General features: G+C 40.8%; 1 protein-coding gene across 13 annotated transcripts in view; it reads right to left on the bottom strand.

Moving 5' to 3' along the window:
- The window catches only part of arvcfb (ARVCF delta catenin family member b), a 347,569-nt gene that overhangs the window by 323,535 nt on the left and 1,426 nt on the right, over positions 1-22,608 (bottom strand). The window lies entirely within an intron of this gene.

The following is a 22,608-nucleotide window of genomic DNA, read 5'->3' as shown; positions in this document are numbered from 1 at the left end:
TGGCTTGGGGCACTGTCTGTGTAGAGCTTGCATGTTCTCCCCATGTCTGCATGGGTTTCCTCCCAGTCTGAAAGACATGCTGGTTAGGTCACTGACCTGAAAAAGGTGCCAAAGTGTGGTGACTAGAACTTCACAGTAACTTCAATGAGGTGTTAATGCAAGTCTTACTGTCACCAATAAATAAATTTGAAACTTCTCAGAATGGCTTCCAACATAGTTACATTGTTCCTTAAATAAAAGAGGCCAATACTATACATGCTATAATCAGATGTGGTCTCACCAATGCCCTGGAGTGGTTTTCAACCAGTCTGCTACTGCACCAACAGTGCAAGTGCACCATGGCCTGTTGGCAGAATGTTTTGATGAGTGCAGTACTCAAATTGGAGGGCTGGCAAGTGGAGACTGGAAGGAGAGCAGCCACAAAGTCTGGGAGCCCAGCCTTGGACACCCTGCAGGGCTGGCTGGGAGGAGACAGAACAGCACCTGGTTTGGGAACCCAACCTCGGATACCTTGTCGCAGGCAGTCTTTCCCAGGAAGCCTGTTCATGGTGCATGCCAAAATAAACATGCAAGAGTTAAAAACTATTCAAGCACTTGACTGCCAAAGAAACATCAGCCCGTTCTCAGGTTGGCTCAGTTGTTCTCACATTCCAAGTATGCTGGTATAAATGATTATTGTTCAGCCCTGTGATGGCCTTTAGCAAAAAAAGGGGGCTGGTCATTTTTCCAGTTGCAGTTTTTTCAGGTTAACAGGATCTCCTAAAAAGATCCACACTTCCTTCCCATCCCTTCCTCTAGTTCAAACCAAACACCAAGAAAGAAAGCTTTCCTTATTGCTGTCTGTTTTTTTTAAAAAGTGCCATTGCAAAACAGCAAGGATCAAAAATGAAACAATTCAGAAATGCAAGCCGAGAATGCTAGAACTGCACAGGACACGGTATAACCTGAAACTATGAGAGACAAACACTGGGTTCAGGCAGCAGTCCTTCCTTCTGTATATTCACGATTTCCTCCCACTAAGGGTGACACTGTGGTTAGCACTGCTGCCTCATTACACCAGAGACCCGGGTTCAATTTCCGGCTTGGGTCACTGTGTGTGGAGCTTGCACGTTCTCCTTGTGTCTGTGTGGGTTTCCTCTGAGTGCTCCAGTTTCCTCCCACAGTCCAAAGATGTGTCGCCTGGGTGCACTGGCCATGCTAAATTCTCCCTCAGTGTAGCCGAACAAGTGCCGGAGTGTGGCAATTAGGGGATTTTCACAGCAACTTCATTGCAGTGTTAATGTAAGCCTACTTGCAACACAAAAACTAGAATTGGTATGGCCATCTTGCCCTGTTGTCAGTCATTTGAAAGAACTGCTGTTAATCCCACTTATTACAGGGGAGGAATCTTTGCAGGAGAGAATATCACTAAAGGGGAAAGGGTGAACCCAAATCACTTCCTTTCTGGATCAAGAGGCTCTGTGCACACTGGCAGCCCCAGGTTTCCCACCAATTCAGTAAGTTGCTACTTATTCAACTTTACACTTTGTGATCCACTGAATTTCAATCACATGCTGTGAATCTTTCTTCAGATACATAGAAAATACGATGAGGAGGCCACCATTTGGCCCTTCAAGCCTGCTCCATCATTCATCACAATCATGGCTGATCATTCAACTCAATAGCCTAATCCTGCTTTCTCCCCATAATTTTGATCTCATTTGTCCCAAGTACTATATCCAACCACCTCTTGAATACATTTAATGTTTTGGCATCAACTACTTCCTGTGGTAATGAATTCCACAGGCTCACCACATTTTTGGGAGAAAAAATGTCTTATCTCCATCTTAAATGGTCTATCCTGAATCCTCTGACTGTGGCCCCTGGTTCTGGACACACCCGTCCTCCCGGTATCTACCCTGTCTTGTCCTGTAAGACTTTTAAGTGTCTATGAGATCTCCCGTCATTCATCTGAACTCCAGCAAAAACAATCCTAGCCTAGTCAATCCCTCCTCATACATCAGTCCTGCCATCCCCGGAATCAGTCTGGTAAACCTTTGCTGCACTCCCTCAAGAGCAAGAACATCCTTCCTCAGAAAAGGAGACCAAAACTGCACACACTATTTTAGGTGTGGCCTCACCAAGGTCCTGTATAATTGCAACAACATATCCCCACTCCTCTACTCGAAACCTCTTGCAAAGAAAAACAAAATACCATATGCCTTTTTTTAACCAGTTGCTGCACCTGTATGCTCACCTCCTACGGCTGGTGCACAAGGGCACCCATGTCCTGTTGCACACTCCCCTTTCCCAATTTTCAGCCATTCAAGTAATTTCTGTGGTTTACAGTTTGCAAACTTTGTTTGGTAGTAACGAGGAGCAGGAAAGAAAAGCCCTAAAGAATTGGATATAATTGGAAACAAAATATATCTTTCAAATTTACCTGCAGCTCTGGTTGTGGCATGGTGGCCCAGTGGTTAGCACTGCTACCTCACAGCACAAGGGACCCAGGTTCGATTCCTGGCTCGAGTCACTGTCTGTGTACAGTCTGCACTTCCTCCTCCTCGCGCGTGGGTTTCCAGTTTCCTTCCACAGTCTCAAAGATGCATTGACCCAAACAGGCACTGGAGTGTGACAACTAGGGGAGTTTCATAGTTGTGTTTAATGTAAGCCTTACTTGTGACTTCCCTAGTGATTGTAATTTTCCTGGAGTTCCTCCCTCCCGTTTCCTGAGTTATAGGAACTTCTGGAGTGTGCGCACAAGTGCATAGTAAAATAGGGCAAAATCAGCATGGTTTTTATCAAGGGGAGGTTCTAAACAAGTCTGTTTAGAATTCTTTGAGGTGGTAACAAGCAGGTTAAACAAAGGAGAACGAATGGATGTTACTACTCAGATTTCCAGAAGGCCTTTAACAAGGTGCCACACAGGCTACTGCTGAGTAAGATAATAGCCCATGTTAAAAGCAAGGGACTAGAATGGACAGAAGATTGACTGATTGGCGGAAGAGTGGGGATAAAAGAGCAGCACGGATGGCAGATCCGTCACATGAGGTGAAACTAAATCGATTAGGATTATATTCACTGGAGTTTAGAAGACAAAGAGGTGATCGCATAGAAACTTATAACATTCTAACAGGAGTAGACAGTAGATCCAGAACGGATGCTCCCCACCGGGGGGGGGGGGGGGGGGGGGGGGGGGGACTAGGAGTCATACTTTTAGGATAGGGGGTAAACATTTTAGAATTGAGGTGAGAAATTTCTTCAGAGGGTGGTGAATGTGTGGAATTCACTACCACAGACTGTAGTTGAGGCGAAAACATTGTCTGATTTCAAAAAGAAATTAGATATAGCTCTAGGTGCTAAAAAGGAATCAAGGGATGGGATGGGGGGTTGTATTGAATTTAGTAATTAGCCATAATTAAAATGAATCACGGATTGCAAGTGCGAGGTGGTCCACTTTGGTAGGAATAATGGTAGGAAGGATTACTACTTACGTGGAGAAAAACTGCAGCAGGCGACGGTGCAGAGGGACCTCGGGGTCCTTGTGCATGAGTCGCAAAAACCCAGCTTGCAGGTGCAGCAGGTGATCAGGAAGGCGAATGGGACGCTGGCCTTCATAGCGAGGGGGATTGAATATAAAAGTAGGGAGGTCTTGCTGCAGCTGTATAGAGCATTGGTGAGACCGCAGCTGGACTACTGTGTGCAGTTTTGGGCGCCGTACTTACGCAAGGATATTTTGGCCTTGGAGGGAGTGCAGAAGAGGTTTACTAGGCTGATGCCGGAGTTGAGGGGGTTGAGCTATGAGGAGAGGCTGGATAGACTAGGCTTGTACTCGTTAGAGTTTAGAAGAATGAGGGGAGATCTCATTGAGACATATAAGATGATGAATGGGATGGATAGGATAGAGGTGGAGAGGCTCTTCCCGCTCAGAAAGGACAGTAGGACTAGGGGGCACAGCCTCAAGATAAAGGGGGGGGGCGGTTTAGAACAGAGTTGAGGAGGAACTTCTTCACTCAAAGGGTGGTGAATCTCTGGAATTCTCTGCCCGTTGAGGTGGTGGAGGCTGCCTCGCTAAATATTTTTAAGACGCGGGTTGATGGGTTTTTGATAAGAGGGGATTAAGGGTTATGGGGAGAGGGCGGGAATGTGGAACTGAGCCACGACAGATCAGCCATGATCTTATTGAATGGCGGGGCAGACTTGAAGGGCCAGATGGCCTACTCCTGCTCCTATTTCTTATGTTCTTATTATCAGACTCAAAAGGGCTGAATGGCCTACTCCTGCTTCTAGTTTCAAGTAACCCTGATTGAAAATTAATCTGATCTTTTCAATGCACCATTTCCAAATTTTACCAAATAGCAAAAGAACTAAATTTTCAAATCAGTACACAACATGCTGACAATTGCAGCTGATGTACCCTAGCAAACCAAGAACCATAATGGACATTATACCTCTTATATAAAAGATGCATCTACAGTACCCAGTCAATAACTTAAAATGTCACACTGCATTATTTAAAATCTGTTAGACCCTAATCCACTCTTATGCATTTTCACTGTCAGCTTTTAGAAATATACAAGGTTGACAACTGATGGTGTCTCAATAATAAAAAATTCCAAGGAGAGGAACGAAGGGGACAAAAAAATTAACTTTGCACCTGTTCCACATCCCATTGGTGGAAAGGTGCCCTATCATCATTAGTTCAGTCCCTGCTGTGCAGTGTTAGCTGATCTCAGCCAAGGTTGCAATGAGGGCACTGCAGTTAAGCTGCTTTTGTACCATGCCAGACTTGTGGCATAATTGACTATTCGCTGTGGATTCAGAAAGCTCTTTTCACATCCTCAGGATATCCCACTGCTCTTCGCAGCAAAATGATTCTTACGCATATAAGCATGGGTGGCATTTAGACCATGCAATTGCATGGGGCCTTGACCTTATTCAATGAAAGGACACCTGCACAATGGTAATGGCTGACACTTGATTATTTTGTCAACTATTTTTATATCACACCTTGCAAGCAAAGCTTTTCACAATAATATGTGCAATTTGACATCAGATTAAAGGTAGCACATCATATTATTCTCTCCTAATAAAGAGGTGCACTACTAAGATCCCATAAAGGCAGAGAACTTGTAAAAGGAAATTCCAACCTCCACTTAATAGCTTAAAAGAATTGAGCCATTCACTGCAACTAATGATTAAAAATACAATTACTAAAAACTACCTTTGTTGACAATTTAGACTTCGAACAGAATGGAATATCCACCTTTCTCATTCTTAGTCCAACTGAAAACTTTACAAGTACATAACAATCATTGAATTATCTAATTTTTGCCCAGACATTATCCTTCTAGTCCAAGCTAGGCAACACTTCCAATCTCCTTTGGGCTTCTCAATCATAGTAAGATCGTCCATTTGCATACTCCATATGAGCGTATGAAGCTTGTTCTCCCTCATCTGAATCCAGGCAGCCTCCAAACCTACTTCGTGATATTCTAGGAAAGCCTGTAGCCTGATCTTTACAGTGGCTTTCTTTGCATCCTTCCTCATGACAACATGAATCACATGGGTTTGAATCTTAGAAATACTAAAATAGCTTTTCTGGCAAGCCCAACTCCCTTTCATCTTGGAACAAAATGGACAGTTTAAAATACAACTGTTTACAGCCTGACATTCAACACTTTTCTGGCATGTTGGTGACTCAGTCTATTCAATATTAGCACACAAGCTGCTTTCATTGCCTCTTTTCCCAGTGAAGCAATCTAGACCTTCCATTGATCCAACGACTAAAATTTTGCCCTCTCAATCCAGCAGCACTAAAATCATCTATAATGAAAACAAGTGCTGTTCCAACTAAAGTCAATGAATGCAACAATCGGTGGTACGCCAGACAGTTCTCATCCAAGGAGTACGTTCTTCTTGCCTACTGCTACAAAACCCACCTGTTCTTTTCTTCAAATTGAATAATTACTTTAGAGTCAGGACCAGATAAACTGTCTCCAATTCTCACACTTCACCAAATATCACGAACAACAAACTAAAGCACCAATGTGGGAGGAAAGGAAATTCTTGATAAACTTGCATTTAAATAATATAGCTTTAGAAAAACCTTATGGAACAGGACAAAAATATTATCAATAAAGTTTCTTTTAAAAAAACTGATGCCTAGCCACAGAAAGATGTCTTAAGACAGGACCTGGTGCAAGTTAGAACACTGACGGCAGATTTTGGGATCAACACAAATCCACAGGCAGTGGATTCTGACTGGCCAGGTAAGAGAACAGTAGATGTAACAGAAACAGATGTGAAAGTCCAAATCCAGTCTCCTCACCTACCAGAATCAAATCACGTTACTGAGGTGGAATCATGCAGTCTTGATAACGAAACAGAACCTCATCTCGGAGTCAAACACAATACTAAGGTTGCAACATGTCTGGTTCAGTGGCCAGAGATATGGAAACAGTGAATGGTAAACAGAGTTTCCCAACATTTGCTTGGAAAGGTATTTCTGCTCATACAGAACAGGCTTTCAGGCAAGTAGTGTAATAAAACAAGAGATAATGGAGAGGGTCTGAACAAGTGTCAACAGCAAGTGTGGAACCTGATATACTTTCAGATTAGATCAGAGGGAAAACATGTAGATGAAGAAGGACAAGGATAAATTATGGAATCATAGAATCCCTACAGTGCAGAAGGCCACCATTTGGCCCATCGAGTCTGCACTGACAACAATCCCACTTAGGCCCTATCCCTGCAACCCAACACATTTACCCCAAAGAAACCCTGGTCCTCATGCTGCCAAGTCACAGTACTTGAGTAGTGCGCGCAGTTTTGGTCCCCTTATGTCAGAAAAGATATTATTGTCAGAGTGTGCAACAAAATGTTCACCAGATTTGTTCCAAGGCATGTTGCCACAGCAACTTGGACTCTGAATGAACCATAACACATTTAAATTTTTTTTTAAATGTAAGAAACTTAGAGGGAAGGCTTTTTCATGGTCACATTTATAATTGATCTCAATGGGCAGTATCGTGAGTCACAAAGGGCATTCCTGCATACATACTCAATAGAGGACAGAAACTGGCCAATCCAAACAACTTATTCTCCACACAAGTCCCCTTTTATTTCATCACAGCCCTTCAACATCTTTTTATTGCTTTTGATCTTATATACCAATGTAGTTTCCTTTAGAAAACAGCTGCTTGTTTCCACCATTTCCTGTGATAGAAAATTGTGAAATTTCTCCTTCCTCCCTTATTGCATTATTAGTAACCATCTTGTATTTTGGGATGTAGTTTTGAATTGTCCCAAAGTAGAAAAACATTAATCCATTTTGCATCCTTGGGGGACTCCAATTTATGATACTGAACGGAGAGAAAAAGCCAAAACAGGCATCTCAAAGGCTCTATTTGATAGGTAAGAATGGAATCAAGCAGTTGCATATGACTGAGTTACAGAGGGGAGTTCTTGAAGGAGGTGGACATGGTCCAGGGCATTAAAGGCTGTAAACAGGTTAAGGACGAGGAGCTTCCTCATCATGTCACCGAGAAACATCAGTTTCGTGTCCAAATCAGAAAGCACTCTGAAGCTGAATCTCATGCTGAAAATTGACAAAACCCCAGAGCCTTCTTAAGCAAACCAGTGGAGACAATCACAATTTCACATTATAGCAATTGTGCCCAACCCTGAAAGCCATCAAAAATTAGGTCAACATAAACAGTAAATCCCAGCTGCCAGAATCTCAACATTTGTTTCTTACAGGACAGCATAACATCATCCATTCAGGAGCACCTTTACAGATTGATGGCTCTCTTACACAAAAGATGAGTTTCAGAGATAATAAAGTTATAAAAGATGAAAATGGAAGCCTTACAGAATGTTTTGGCTACTTCTGAAAAATGAATTGAGTCAATGGTAGGTAGCGAGTTAAGAAATTTACACATTTTCAGAGCAATGCATCTTCAAGAGATGACCCCCCCCCCCCACCCACAACCAAAGGGCAGTCATAGTTGTGCAAGCAATACAGCAGACAAGATCCCGTAAATAGCAAACATAATTAACAACTGGTTAAAAGATTAGGGTGACACAAAAGCTTCCGTGGCAAATTCACAAAGTGGGTCAATTAACTTTTGCCCAGTCAAAAACAAGAAAAATACTGGATGAGGCAAAGAGATGGGCTTGAATTCTGATGTTAGAGGGAGAAAATTAAAATCAGCGTCACCCTGTAATAAACTTTTAAGTTGGAAAGGAGAGTCTTTCATTTTGAATGCTTAATTGCTGGTGTTAAGATTAGAGCTTGTAAAGTTTTCAAAGGCCCACACAAGCTGGGACCCTTTTTTTGTTATTGCAGGGGCAACATTTCAGAAACAACAAAAATAACACATTTTAAAGGTTCCATTGAAATTTATATTCAAATTTAGTCACAATTTTAACAAAGATTCTGTACTTGAGCAGTTGATTTCATTTTGCTTGCAAACAATGAATTCATTTAACTGTTGATTTTAAAAACCGTGGTTTTATTATAATGCAGCATAAATCATCCGGAATCAAAATCTTGGCCTGGCAAAACAGTTGTGCTAAAACATTTACACTGACTACACGGTGCCAGAGACCAAAAGTCAAACAGCTATGCTGCTCACAGGAGTAATTAAAAGATTTGCATCCGTTAAGGGATCATGGGAAAGCATAATACAAGCTCACTTCATTGCATTCAATCCCACATATTCTAAAGAAACGCCTGTGACAAAACGCAAAGCAACGTTGCCTTTTCAAGGACAGAGGACCAGGAGGCCATTTAGCTACCAGCCAGTTTCACCATTCAATTAAATCATAATGGATCTGCAACGCAACTTCAAACACCTTTGCCCCTGAACAAATTATCTTCAACTAATAATAACCTATCCATCTCAGTCCAAAATTGACTCATCTGGCATAAAGTGCCATTTGCAGAGCAATGTACCAAACTTCTAACAGCTTTGTGTACATAAGTGTTCCCTAATTTCACTTCTGCAAGTTCTTGAACAATTTTTAAACTATGCCTGCCTAGTCTGAGTCTCCTCAACCCAGTGATTAGCTTCTCCCTATGTCTGTTTCCCCCTAATATTTTGAAAACTTTAATTGATTCAAATCATAACTTCTAAATTGCAGGGAGTAGAACTCCAGTTTATCTAATCTCTCCTCTTAGCTTAACCTTTGGGAGTCCAGGTATCATTCTGATAGTTTCTGCAGCTCTACCAAGGCCAATATATCTTCCCCACGATGTGGTGCCCAGAACTGCTCACATTAGCCACAAGTATAACTGCAGCATAACTGCCTTGTACTCGAGACCTCTAGATGTAAAGGCCAAAGGAATGGAGTGTTTTCTGTACATGTTTTTGATATTTTACTGATGTATGTACCTGGACCAACTCCACTGATCTCTTCACGCCACCACTGTTTCTAGCTTTTCACCAATTAAATGTACCCTGTTCCATCCTTTTCAAATTCCATGCAGATGACCTCATCAGTCTACATCGAAATCCACTGGCCAGTTTTGCACACTTAATCTATCAAGAACTTGTAATTTTACATATTTACATGATACAAGCCACCTAGTTTTGTCAGCAACTTTGGATACATAGCTTTCTTTCCCATCATCTAAACTTAATAAATACAGCAAACGGTTGAAGCCTCACTGTGGGATACCTGGACAACAGATGCTGCAAAGAAAAAGTCTACTGCATTCTATTAACAACTTCTACCCAGCCAAGCTGAAACATGCAATTCACAACTGGCTTTGCTTGAAGGCAACTTTTCCATTTTTCAACAATTACATGTTTCAGCAAACAAACACGCATATGTTAATTTTCTTATCCGTGCAACCTTCAGTCCAAGCAGGGATATCCAGAACAGGGCCAGATATATTTCAAGTCCCCATTTGAAGTTATACAATTGCTATTATAAATTTCAATCAAATTACTATCAAATTTGGTTACACAACTTGTCACTAATTATGGCATTTTTAAAATTCATTCATACAACGTGGGCGTCACTGGCTCACCAACATCACTGCCAATGGTGACACTATAGGAGTTCTACAAAAGGCATGGTGTATAATGGGAAGCGGTGGCACAGTGACTGTCATTGAACTAGTAATCCAAAAAGCACAATTTAATACTCAGGAATATTAGTCAAATCCCACCATTGCAGCAGATGGAACTTATAATTATTATAAGCTCTGAAACCATTGTCAATTGTAACCAGAAAAATGTCCTTCAGGGAAGGAAATCCATTATCATTACCTGGTCTAACTTGCATGGAACTCGAGACCCACAGAATGCGGCTGACTCTTAACTGCCCTCTTAAATAGCCTCGCAAGCCATGAACTGCAGCAGTTCAAGGCAGTGGTGGTTCGCTACTACCTTCAAGTGCAATCAGGGATGGAATAACCGCTGGTCTACCCAATGATGTCCACATCCCATTAAAGAATTTTTAAAAATTCATGAGACATGTACACAAAGAAACTTTCAATGGAAAATGTTTTAAGGTGCAAGAAAAAAACAAAATTTGCCTTTCACAATTCAGAAAGCCTCAGAAGTACTTTAAAACCAATGAAATACTAAGTGCCGTCATTATAATAATCTAACAAACACCGATCATCAAGTGGTCTTTGTTACCAAATGTTTGGAGGTTCACATAGACATTGACACATCATAAATTTTTCTCCAGCATATTAAAAATGGTGTTAAATTGGAACAGAATGCTACTGTCAGTAATGAAAGTTAAATATCTCTATGTTAGACCAAAAGAGAAAATTCTAGAAAATCTCAGGAGGTTTGGCAACATCTGTAAGGAGAGAAAAGAGCTGACATTTCAAGTGCAGATGACCTTTCGTCAAAGGGCTTTGACAAAACTCTGACAAACTTTGAGAAGGGTAAATAATGCTGGTATCTCCGCATCAAAACTTTGACAATCCAGAGATTTGACAAAGGGTCATCTGGACTCGAAACGTCTGCTCTTTTCTCTTCTTACAGATGCTGCCAGACCCGCTGATATTTTCTAGCATTCTCTCTTTTGGTTTCAGGTTCCAGCATCTGCAGTAATTTGCTTTTATTTTCATGTTAATGTGTGGTAAAATGTTATGTAGGAAAACAATCTTTAAGCAATGAGCAAACTGGATGAACAACCAGCTTCACTTACAAATCACACAAGTCTAAGATAAATTTGTTTTTGTGGTCACCTGGGTTCTGTTCTGCATACTCACACACGTTCAGATGTCTCCAAATTAAACAACTCAAAAAAAGTTCATGTCTTCCTACACAACACACTTCTCCAAATTTAAGAGCTCTGAGACATGACGACAGCCACCAAGATTTAAGGCACAAGTGAGAGTAACAGTATGCTGAAATTCAGATCAGCCAAAATTATACAGCCCACTATCATGAACCACATTGATGTTACCTGAAACAGTGGTTCATGGTGGTGTATCGTTTTTAGGAAATTATGAGGAATCATGTAAAACCAGTGAGGAACTAGTTGTCATATAAACAATTAAGATGAAAAGGACAATACACTAAGACACTTGCATAAATAACTAAATGGACAGTTTATGTAAAAATCTCTTGTCCCAAATTATATCTACAATCCTTGAACTCATTAGAACTTTCTTTTCCCAAGTAGCATCCCAATTAAATAGCTCAGTCAAATCCAACTCATGAACTACCACACGGTACAGAGTTGATGATCAAGTCTGGAAAACATCTTTTCCTAGTCCAGCAAAGAAATTTAAACTGCCTTTACAAAGGTTTCCTGCAATTTTTTTGGCCCTAAGGCTTAGATGCAGCACTACAGCATCTGAGGGGTAAAAGATGTTATTTGACCCCCCTTTCTGCAAAATGGGTCCTAGCCATCCGGTTGAGTGTTACGACTGGCTTCTGACTGTGAAGTGGGGAAGCTCCCCTTGCTTCCAAGGGGAGCTAACAGTTATGCTATTTCCCTTCTCATTATTTCAAACTCGAGAGTTGGCTGTCTAGATATCTCGAATTCTTTCCTTTTGCAGGGTTCAGCATTTTTGTAGTCCTAAAAACCCACTCATTTCAGAAAACTGTTTCTGCTTGGAGAACTTAACATTTCTATAGCAGTCATCTAAGTACACTTCTCCTGCTACGGCAACTATTTACATCTGATCATCTTTAGATGCTCTTTGGAATGCCATGATCACTGAGGCTTGGCTGCTGCTGGAAATGCAGGCTGTTACTGTTGCGAGGTTGTTTTCTATCTTTCAGTCCTTTTTAAATAGTGGTTGCTGTTAGGCAAATCGTTGACACTACCAGAACTTCAAGGCATGGCCTGAAGGATTAGCAGGAGGCAAATGGGAAAAATCTCCAATCCCCTAATCTATTCTCCTGGCTTCATTAGTCATTTTCATGGAACACTGCAAACCTACCTATCTCTGGCATCAAATTAATATGGAGATGCCGGCCTCAGACTGGGGTAAGCACAGTAAGAAGTCTCACAATACCAGGTTAAAGTCCAACAGGTTTATTTGGTAGCACAAGCCACAAAGCTTTCAGAGCATTGACCCTTCATCAAGTAAGTGGGAGTTCTGTTCGAATAGCATATAAAGACAAACTCAATTTACAAAATAATGGTTGGAATGCAAATCTTTACAGGTAATCATGTCTTAAAGGTACAGACAACGTGAGTGGAGAGAGGGTTAAGCACAAAGATGTGTATTGTCTCCAGCCAGGACAGTTGAGAGATTTTACAAGCCCAGTTAAGTCGTGGGGGTTACAGATAGCGTGACATGAACCCAAGATCCTGGTTGATGCCATCCTCATGCGTGCAAAACTTAGCTATCAGTCTCTGTTCTGACTCTGCTTTGTCATGTGTTTTGAAGCCACCTTGGAGAACACCTAACTGAAGATCAGAGGCTGAATTCCTGTGACCACTAAAGAGTTCCCCAACAGGAAGAGAACACTCTTGCCTGGTGATTGTCGAGTGGTGTTCATTCACCGTTGTCGTAGCATCTGCATAGTCTCCCCAATGTAACCAAGGTGCTCCCCAGGGTACATTGGGGAGACCATGCAGACACTACGAAAATGGATGAATGAACACCGCTTGACAATCACCAGGCAAGCGTGTTCTCTTCCTGTTGGGGGACACTTCAGCAGTCACAGGCATTCTAACTCTAAATTTCAGAAGGTGGCCTTCAAAACACACAACACCACACAGTCACAGAGCAGAGACTGATAGCCAAGTTTGGCACACGAGGATGGCCTCAAACGGGATCTTAGGTTCATGTCACACTATCTGTAACCCCATGACTCACTTGGACTTGCAAAATCTCACTCACTGTCCTGGCTGGAGACCATACATATCTCTTTAACCTGTGCTTAACCTCCTCTCCAATCAAATTGTCTGTATCTTTAAGACTTGATTACCTATAAAGATTCGCATTCCAACCAGAATTTTGTAAATTGAGTTTGTGTCTTTATATGCTCTCTTGATAAAGGAGCAGCGGTCCGAAAGCTAGTGGCTTTTGCAATCAAATAAACCTGTTGGACTTCAGAGATTTCTTACTATCAAATTAATAAACACACCACAGAGGTTTGGTACCTGGTTCAGAATGAATGCTTAGCCTCATTTAAACTCCCAAGATGTCCATCTTCCTCCTTGCCTCCAAAGAAGATAGTTACAAACTGATCATTGAACAACTGAACAGCATGGGCTAGAACCCTCATAAACCCTTACCAGGAGCTTCCAACAAAAATTGTTGTGACAAGTAACCTGATGAGCAACACACCATATTGCAAAAGGCAAGCAGTTCCAGCATCTTTGGTGGCCCATGAAATGTAACATATCAACATGCATCAAAGGATCAAAGGAAGAATTCCATAAGAGTTTTACACCATGAAAGTAATCTACGTAAACACAAATGCTCTTCATTTTATCTTACACAATATATGACAATGGCTCTAGAATGAGCTGATTCTCAACAATTCAATAGAATGCGCACTTAAAATGGATGATTGATAATGCTGTGATAATAAAAGAATTATGAAACAAAGGTTTATCCCTAAACTTATACCATTTACAACGTTTGTTCATACCTCTCCACATAAATGTCAAGCATTTCAGTCACGTTATAATTTACCTTTCTCACTTGGGATAAATTTGCCTCTCATATTTGCAGAATCCACCTGCATTTTTTCAGTACAGTTAACCACCAGTGGTAGGACATATTTTTCTGCCTATGATTTCCCCTCCTTCCATGTACTGAAACATTCATCTCATCTCAATCACATGGTATTGGGAAAGCACTAAGAGGACAACATGGAAAATTATGATAAACGCATGGCAACTGGCTTCAGAGTAATACAATCATAAGTCAAAGATCAGGCCACCCAGGGTTCTGGCCAAAACTTGGGAAGGCATGGAGAAAGACTGAAATGGAACAACAGAAAAATCTTGGACAAAATATTTCACCCTTGATAAAATAATTTACATTAGAGGCTTTGCTAAAAGTTTGCAATCACAGCTAGTGCCATTTGTTAAGTAAACCTGTACTGTATAAATGAATGGGTGCTCTGTGCCACTTGAACTACTTAATTATCTCAAGGAAAGGGAACAGCCAATGTTCAGATAGTTAATTAAGAAAACCATTAGCAATTTTTTTTTCTGAATTCACTACATGGCATAAAAATTACAGCATCTAGAAATACTTTCATCACTTACAATCTCAAGACCACAAAGAACAGCACCACGTCCTCAGGCTGATTCAAAGCAGTTCTCAAATTACAAAGGCAAAATATTTTTCTGGAAATTAAAACAGTTTAAAGTTTATTTAGTGTTACAAGTAGGCTTATATTAACACTGCAATGAAGTTATGTGAAAATCCCCTAGTCACCACACTCCAGCACCTGTTCGGGTACATGGAGGAAGAACTTAGCATGACCAGTGCACTTATCCAAAACATCTTTTGGACTGCAGGAGGAAACCAATGTGGACACAGGAAGAACATGCAGACTCTGCACAGACAATAACCCAAGCTGGGAATTGAACTGGGAGTGGGGCAGCAGTGCTAATTATCTGCCACTATGCTGCCCAGATCAGACAGCATCCGAGGAAGAAAAGACTCAAAAAGTTAAAAGGTATAACCAATTTGAAACCAAGTACATGAAGAGGTGGCTAGATATAACACTTGGTTGCAAATGGGATAAAAGAGGAGAAAGCAGGGTTAGGCTATTGAGTTGGACGATGAGCCATGATCGTAATGAATGGTGGAGAAGGCACAAAGGACCAAATAGCCTCCTCCTGCTCCTCTGTTTCACAGATAAGGGAAAGATCTGTGATAGGTGGAAAATAGGAGAGATTAAATTACAAAAAAAGGATGATGATAATGCATGGTCCTAATGGGACAAGGCTCTAGTGGGACAAAAGAAAACTAAATATAGGTCGAATGGAGTTGTAAATGTGAATCATGGAACTACTGCCAACAGCGGCTATTTAAAAAAAGTGGACGGTAGTTATAATCTGAAAGAAAACTCAATGTTTAGTCCAGAAATGCTTCATTGAAAGATATGGGGCCACTCCTGGAGCTTAAGTTCAGCTTCACTGGAACAGTGCAGAAAGCCAAAGCCAGATTGGTCGAAGTGAAAATGAAACTATCAATTAAAATGAAAAATGACCGAAAGTTTGGGGTCACATTTGTGAACTGAAAGTCACTCATTCAATTCATATCTCGTCTTCAATATAAAGTGCATCATTCTACAAAAAGCCAGTTCTGACTGATACAACTAGAACCAGCCTTTCACACACTTTTACAAGCATTCATTCACACAGTTAGTTTACAAGCAAACACCTGTTAACCCCCAACCATCACAGTTTAGTCTCTGTGCATTTAGAAGGGCATAAGTGAATTCCCAGTTAATACCCACCACATGTTTAAAATTGAAATGCAAATAACATGCAGAAGACTGCAACACGAGCAGGAATTAGAGCATTACAAAATTCAAAGAACAAATAAATTGCTGTTTTAAACAGGTGTTGCTTCTTGGGAAGGAGAGGGGATGCTGACAATTGTTCAGAAGTGGACCAGGGCTTTGGAGAGAATGATCACATCAGGATACTGGGAGGGAGACAAAATTATTTGTTTAAATGATGGCATCTGAAAGCAGCTGAGGACAATCCATTGAATGTAAAGACTGGTGGGATACAAAGTGAGGATAGAGAAGAACTCTACTCAAACTTGTAGGGAGGGAAAGAGTAAGAGCACATTCAAAAAAATGGAACAGACATGGTCAAGAGTCCTGTCAACCATGGTGCAGAATCCTCAGTGAGGTTAAATATATACAGTAAGCACTGGTATGACGAATGACTAAAATAGAGCACATAGGAATGCCTGTTTGTTATTTAAAAGGACTGCCAGGAGGCATTTGATTTAAGATCTTCATAGGAGACTGAGGTAGGGAAAGGGTTAATGAATTTAATGCATTTTGTACCTGGCATTTATCCCAAAGATAACCCTTTCTCATGGCTGATCTCCTTAAGCTTAGACTGCTCCTGGCATCAATATAAATGATTTATTCATGTTTTCCTTACTTGTTCATGTCTTTCATTCTTTAACTTTCATTTCCATAAAGAAAGATAGTCAAACGTGAATGTTATTTTGCAGACATTGCAAACCTTACCTGTTTGTGCTAACTGAACATCGTTAAACAACTGCAGCAGGCAGACCGCGATCCCAGCTTTTTAAACAGGAAGAGTCCTGCTGGGACAGCCGCGACCGCCCAAGTAACTTCAAGGAAGGAGGAGATGCCAACACTGCCGGGAGCGCGGTGGATTGTGATCGGACCGAAGATTATGTTGTGACTACAGCTGCCAAATGGACAGAGTCCTGGTTGAATCGGCAGTTTGCATCATGGCCAAAGTAGGAAGACCTGCAGACCTAACCAGAAATCGGGAGTTTGCGTTGTGATTGATATCTGGACTCATGATGTATAAAAACCCACTTGTATTTGTGTTCAATGAGAAGCCTGGTAAACCACTGTTAAGACGAGGTTTCTCCCAAAAGCTTTTGAAATAAAACTTACTGTATTTTGACTCACTAACACTCTCAGATGTCCCTTACCTAAAACAGAGACTGTTAGCCCAAGTTGAAACTCATGGAATTGAAGGAAATTATTGGTATGTTTCAGAAATTGGCTGGCTAATAAGAACAATGAGTAGGGATATGTGATCAGTGATATTCTACCAGGGTAGTAAGCAGTGTAAATGGAATTTCAAAACTATTAAGTAATGAGCAAACTGGCAAATGATTTCAATTTAGACAGATGTGAGATCATTGACTTGGAGCTAAAAATGATAGAAAGTGCTCTGGTCTACATGATTAAAAAAAAGGAAATAAAGGCAAGATCATACAAAACACAATTGTATTCCCTGCAAATTAAGGTGAAGGGTGATTTGAAGAATGTTTTCAATGTATTAAGAGGAAGAGATGAGCTAGACAGAAACACATTGATTGGAGAATTCAGGATTAGAAGGGCAAAAAGTAAACTGAGTCATAGCTTGCAGGAGTAAAGTTGAGAAGCACTTGGACATGCAAGGGTAGAAGAAATTTGGAACACTTTCTCAGAAATAGCAGTTGATGCGAGATGAACTGTTAATGCTAAACCCAGGGTTGATAAGTTGTTAATGATAAGGGAATTGGGGCAAAAGCAGATATGGCCTCGGCTGCAGATCAAAATGGTCAAACAGGCATGCAGAGTTAATAGCCTAATCCTACTCAAATGTTGTACTGTCAGATTACTTTGGATCAGAAATCAGCCTGCAAATTTATAAAACTCTAGTCTGAATAACTTGAACCAACAAAATAACTGGGGAGGGGGTGCTATTTAGTTTTACTTTGGGCCGCAGGTACTTTCTGGGATTTGTTTTATGACCCTGCATTGTTAGGAGGAAGACTGGTTGACAGGTCAGGTGACTGGAGTTCATTTTCAGCTGCTGTTTTAGCTTGGAAGGGGGGGGGGGGGAGCGAACATCAGACTAAAAGCAGTGTTTTTCTCCTCCTCTCCCCCAGTATTAGAAAGTCTGCTGGCTAGCTAGAAGCAAGTCTTCTGGCCTTCCTGGAGTGGACAATCTTTCGGTAGTTGGCTTGCCTAGAGTCTCTCTCTCCCTGGTGTTTTGGGAAGCTGTTGTGTGTGTATATCCAGAGGGCTGCTAGAAGTTACAAGACTGGGAAGTCAGAGTTTCAATTCTCCACCCAAAGGACTAAGTTCCAGCATCCTGTGATCATTCGTATTTGCTGTGTTAAAACCTGTGATTAAAAGCTCCTGAATTGGTCAGCTGAATCATATCCGAGGTAAAGCATCTCATGCTCACCCTAGCCAAATTCAAAGTGCAAAACTTATGATCTAGGCTGCCTTCATAAAACACTTGGAGTTTCTGACCTGAATTATAACAATTCCCAATACTTACTGCTAATCAGCTGGTTTTTGCTTTTACCACGAGACTGAGGACCACTCCAGATCATGCCACCAACTTCAAACTAGACAATTTTCCTTCATGAAATCCAAACAAAAGCCTCACCCACATTCCACAGTGCAGACCCAAATGTCATTTATTTTGATTATCTTCTGTGAGCTGCACCACACAAAATCCAAGCTGCAATAACAAAAAAAAACACTCCGCTCAATAAACTTAAACCAGAAAATCTCCCCAAGATTCATCCATCTCCATAACAACTTGGCATTCTCTGGATGTCCTGGGGGAAAGAAAAGTTAAGCTAAGCATCCCTCATTTAAAATCCCTTCACTGACCTAAAGAAGGAGATGGATAATACAACCTTTACATGTTTAACCAAATGCTTTAAAATTAATCTACCTATAACTCCAAAAATCTCTTCCTGGACTGTCCAATGATTGCAGGCATCATGTCTCAACCAAAACTTCCAAGGATAGATCATCCATTGTTTTAAGTTTCTTCAAGTGTTTAGGACCCTACTGAAGTCAACATGCCCGAGCCTTTTGATGATCTTGAAACATTCTTCGACTGTAATTAATTCAAGCTTGTTGCATCTACTCCACAGATGCTCATCAAGCCCTTAACAAGATGTGCCTATTTATCTATAGTTAGCCTGTTAGATTTTTAAAACAAATATATTCTAAAACAGATAAATTATGAATCATGTATTCTTAACATATTCAACAGCAAACTTGCCAGAATGGTAGACGTAACAGATAGCAACACTGATCGTGAAGGCAGCAGAATCTTCCCCCGCAGCAATGACTTCCCATTAAAACAAAGCAGCTTCCTGCCAAGAAGTAAATGTACAATAGTGCAAAACCATCCAAAAAGGACAGGTCCTAAGTCTGGTATTTGCAGACAAAAGATCAACTAATACAAAAGCAAAATATGGTGGACAATGGAATTCTGAAATAAAAACAAGAAAAATTGAAATACTCAGGTCAGGTACCATGGAGAGAAAGTTAACACTTCAGGCAAGGTGACCTTTCAAGCTTAAAGTTTATTTATTAGTGTCACAAATAATCTTACATTAACAATGCAATGAAGTTACTATGAAAATCCCCTTGATGCTACACTCCGGTGTCGTTTCAGATACGCAGAGGGAGAATTTTACATGGCCCAAGAGCATTTCATAATAACTGAAGAGATATAAGTGTAACTCTGTGTGTTGGGGATGTACGAGATAAATAAAAACTAGACCAACCCAGCAAAACAAAAAAAAACGAAAGAAGAGGTTATGGTCTCAAGTTCTTGGATGTCACATGTTGTGCTCTCAAGGCTGTGGAGTGTGCAGAATCAGAAGATACAGCGCTGTTCCTCAAGCTTACATAGCTTCATTGGAACACTGTAGCAGGCCATTAACAAAAAGGTCAGCATGGGAGCAAGGTGGCGAATTAAACCAACAAGTATCTGCTAAATTACAAACTGAATGGAAGTTTTCAGCAAAGGTCACTCAATCTGTGTTTGATCTCACCAATGTGAAGGAGATCATATCGTCAACAGTTAACTCTGTACAACAAATTGAAAGTAGTATATCACTTTCACTTTGCTGTTTGGGTCCTTGAACATTGAGGGGGCTGAGGTGAAAGGACAGGTTCATGTAAAAGTGCCATAAGGAGGGGGGGAATGTGTTTAATTGGAGAATGCATCAGGGCATTGTGGATGGAATGATCCATTCAGAATTCTGAAAGGGGAGGGCAAAAGATGATGCATTTGATGGTGGCATCATTTGATTTGATTCACTGTCACATGAATTTACAGTGAGAAGTATCGTTTCTTACACACTATACAAAGCATACCGTTCATAGAGAAGGAAACCAGAGAGTGCAGAATATAGTGTTACAGTCATAGGGTGCACAGAAAATTCAGCTTAATGTAAAGTCCATTCAAAAGTCTGACAGCAGTAGAGAAGCTGTTCTCAAGTCAGTTGGTACGTGACCTCAGACTTTTGTATTCTTTTCCCGACGGAAGGTGGTGGAAGAGAGCATGTCCAGGGTGCATGGGGCCCTTGATTATGCTGGCTGCTTTGCTGAGGCAGCAGCAAGTGTAGACAGAGTCAATGGATGGAAGGCTGGTTTGCCTAATGGATTGGGCTACATTCATGACTTTTTGTAGTTCTTTACTGTCTTGGACAGAGCAGGTGCCATACCAAGCTGCGATACAACCAGAAAGAATGCTTTTTATGGCACATCTGTAAAGTTGGTGAGAGTCGTCGCTGACATGCCAAATTTCCTTAGTCTTCTGACTCTCTATCTCCCTCCTGTACTGTCTCGTCTTTGTTTGAGATCCAACCCACTATGATGGTGTCATCAGCAAACTTGACAATCAAATTGGAGGGAAATTTGGCCACACAGTCATGGGTGCATAAAGACTATAGTAGGAGGCTGAGAACACATCCTTGTGGGGCGCCGGTGTTGACGATGTTCATGGAGGTGGTGTCTGGTGCTAGTGAAAATGGCAAAGAATAATACATTGAACATAGGAGGTTGCTACGTGAAAGTGAGGACAAGGGGAATACAATCATGCTTCTGGGAAGGACAAGGGGCCACAGTACAAGTGCATGAATTGGATCAGACATGAAGGACTGCGTCAACTATGCTGGGCAGAAATCCTTGGTTAACAAGATCAAATTGTACAAACTCCGACCAGGGGCAACAAGAGTTGTTGAGAAAAGCAGGTAAACAAGAGCTACCCAAGACTGGTTTGACATTCACAGCCCTCCCCCCCCAAATTATCAGCCTGCATTACCATGCAATGACCACAGCAAAAAGCTAGTTGCACAACATGAAAGAAGAAAACGCTAGTCAATCTGAGCTCTTATTCCAAATAACCATCAAACCAAAGTACCAACACGTTCTGACGGAGGAAATGCTTCATTGTACCATTTTAGGGAAAAGTGGCAAATTTGGATAAGCTAAACTTATTTATAGAAAATATTTTGAAGTTTCTAAGACAAGGCAAAATTTTACTGCTGCAATTTGGTGACAAATAGTAACTGTGGTATCACTCGGTCCCTTTTATGCCCAATAGGTTTTAAAACTTCGGGTAAAGGTCATATACAAATTATTCATCTAATCAGTTCAATGAAATAGTACAATCTTTCCCCAATATTTTAGGAATAATTCAGTTCAAACCAAGACTAGATATTAAAAGAACCAATTTGCTATCGCAAACCAAAAGGTTGCTCAAGTAGCCTAATAACACATCATAAACATCAACATATTGTTCCATCAGCTTTTATTCTCATGTGGTTTAACAAAGCCCAATTTACATTGCTAGAGAGATCTATTTATTTCAATAATTATGAAAACCAAAAATTCAAAGGCATCCAAGTACTCCTTCCACATCCCCCGTACAAAGATTCTACCCCAAGATTTTGTCCAATCCAATCTCAATAGTGAGCCACCCCCCAAACACACAAACTGCAAACATGCAGAAGGTTGTAGGTTCAAATCCCAGTTTATCAAGCATGTAATTGTGGCCAACACTTCGGTATTGTGCTGGGGAGCCATAAAAAGTTGGCATCTTCTGCTTGAGATCCTGTCTGTTCAGGTGGATTTTTTTTAAGTCTTGTGGGACCAGACTGTAGTTTCCCAGGATGCTTCATTACATTTGTTACTCAAAACAACAAATGGATTAACTGATCTCATTACATAGCTGTTTGTGAGACCCTGGTGTGCATAAATTCATTACCACGTTCACCTATGTAACAACGACTACAATTCATAAATTGGATGTAATGTGGTTTGGGACGTCCCAAGATTCTGAAAGGCACTTCATTATTCACAATCTTGCTTTACCAATTAGATTATCGGACTTGGAAATAGACAACTCCCTTAATAAGAAATTAAAATGGCCAATGTGTGTTAGTTTAACACCTTTAATGGGGCAAGGTGGTTTCAAGACGCTTCACAAGTTAAACTTCTGACACTTGAGCTACATGGAGGTCTTAACGTAGGGCACCAAAATCACGGCCGAGTAAAATTTTAATTCAGAAATCGGTGGCTCAGTTAACATTCCATTTGCGAGACCGCAACTCTAAACATTTCCTACACTGCTTTTCACAATTTCCTATACGCATCCGTTCTACAACAGGAATGACATTCCATCTGTTCACATCTACAA

This window comes from Carcharhinus amblyrhynchos, chromosome 20, assembly GCF_965287045.1.
Source record: "Carcharhinus amblyrhynchos chromosome 20, sCarAmb.v2.hapA, whole genome shotgun sequence".
NCBI classification, from domain to species: Eukaryota; Metazoa; Chordata; class Chondrichthyes; order Carcharhiniformes; family Carcharhinidae; genus Carcharhinus; species Carcharhinus amblyrhynchos.
This window is presented reverse-complemented; position numbering and strand designations above follow the sequence as displayed.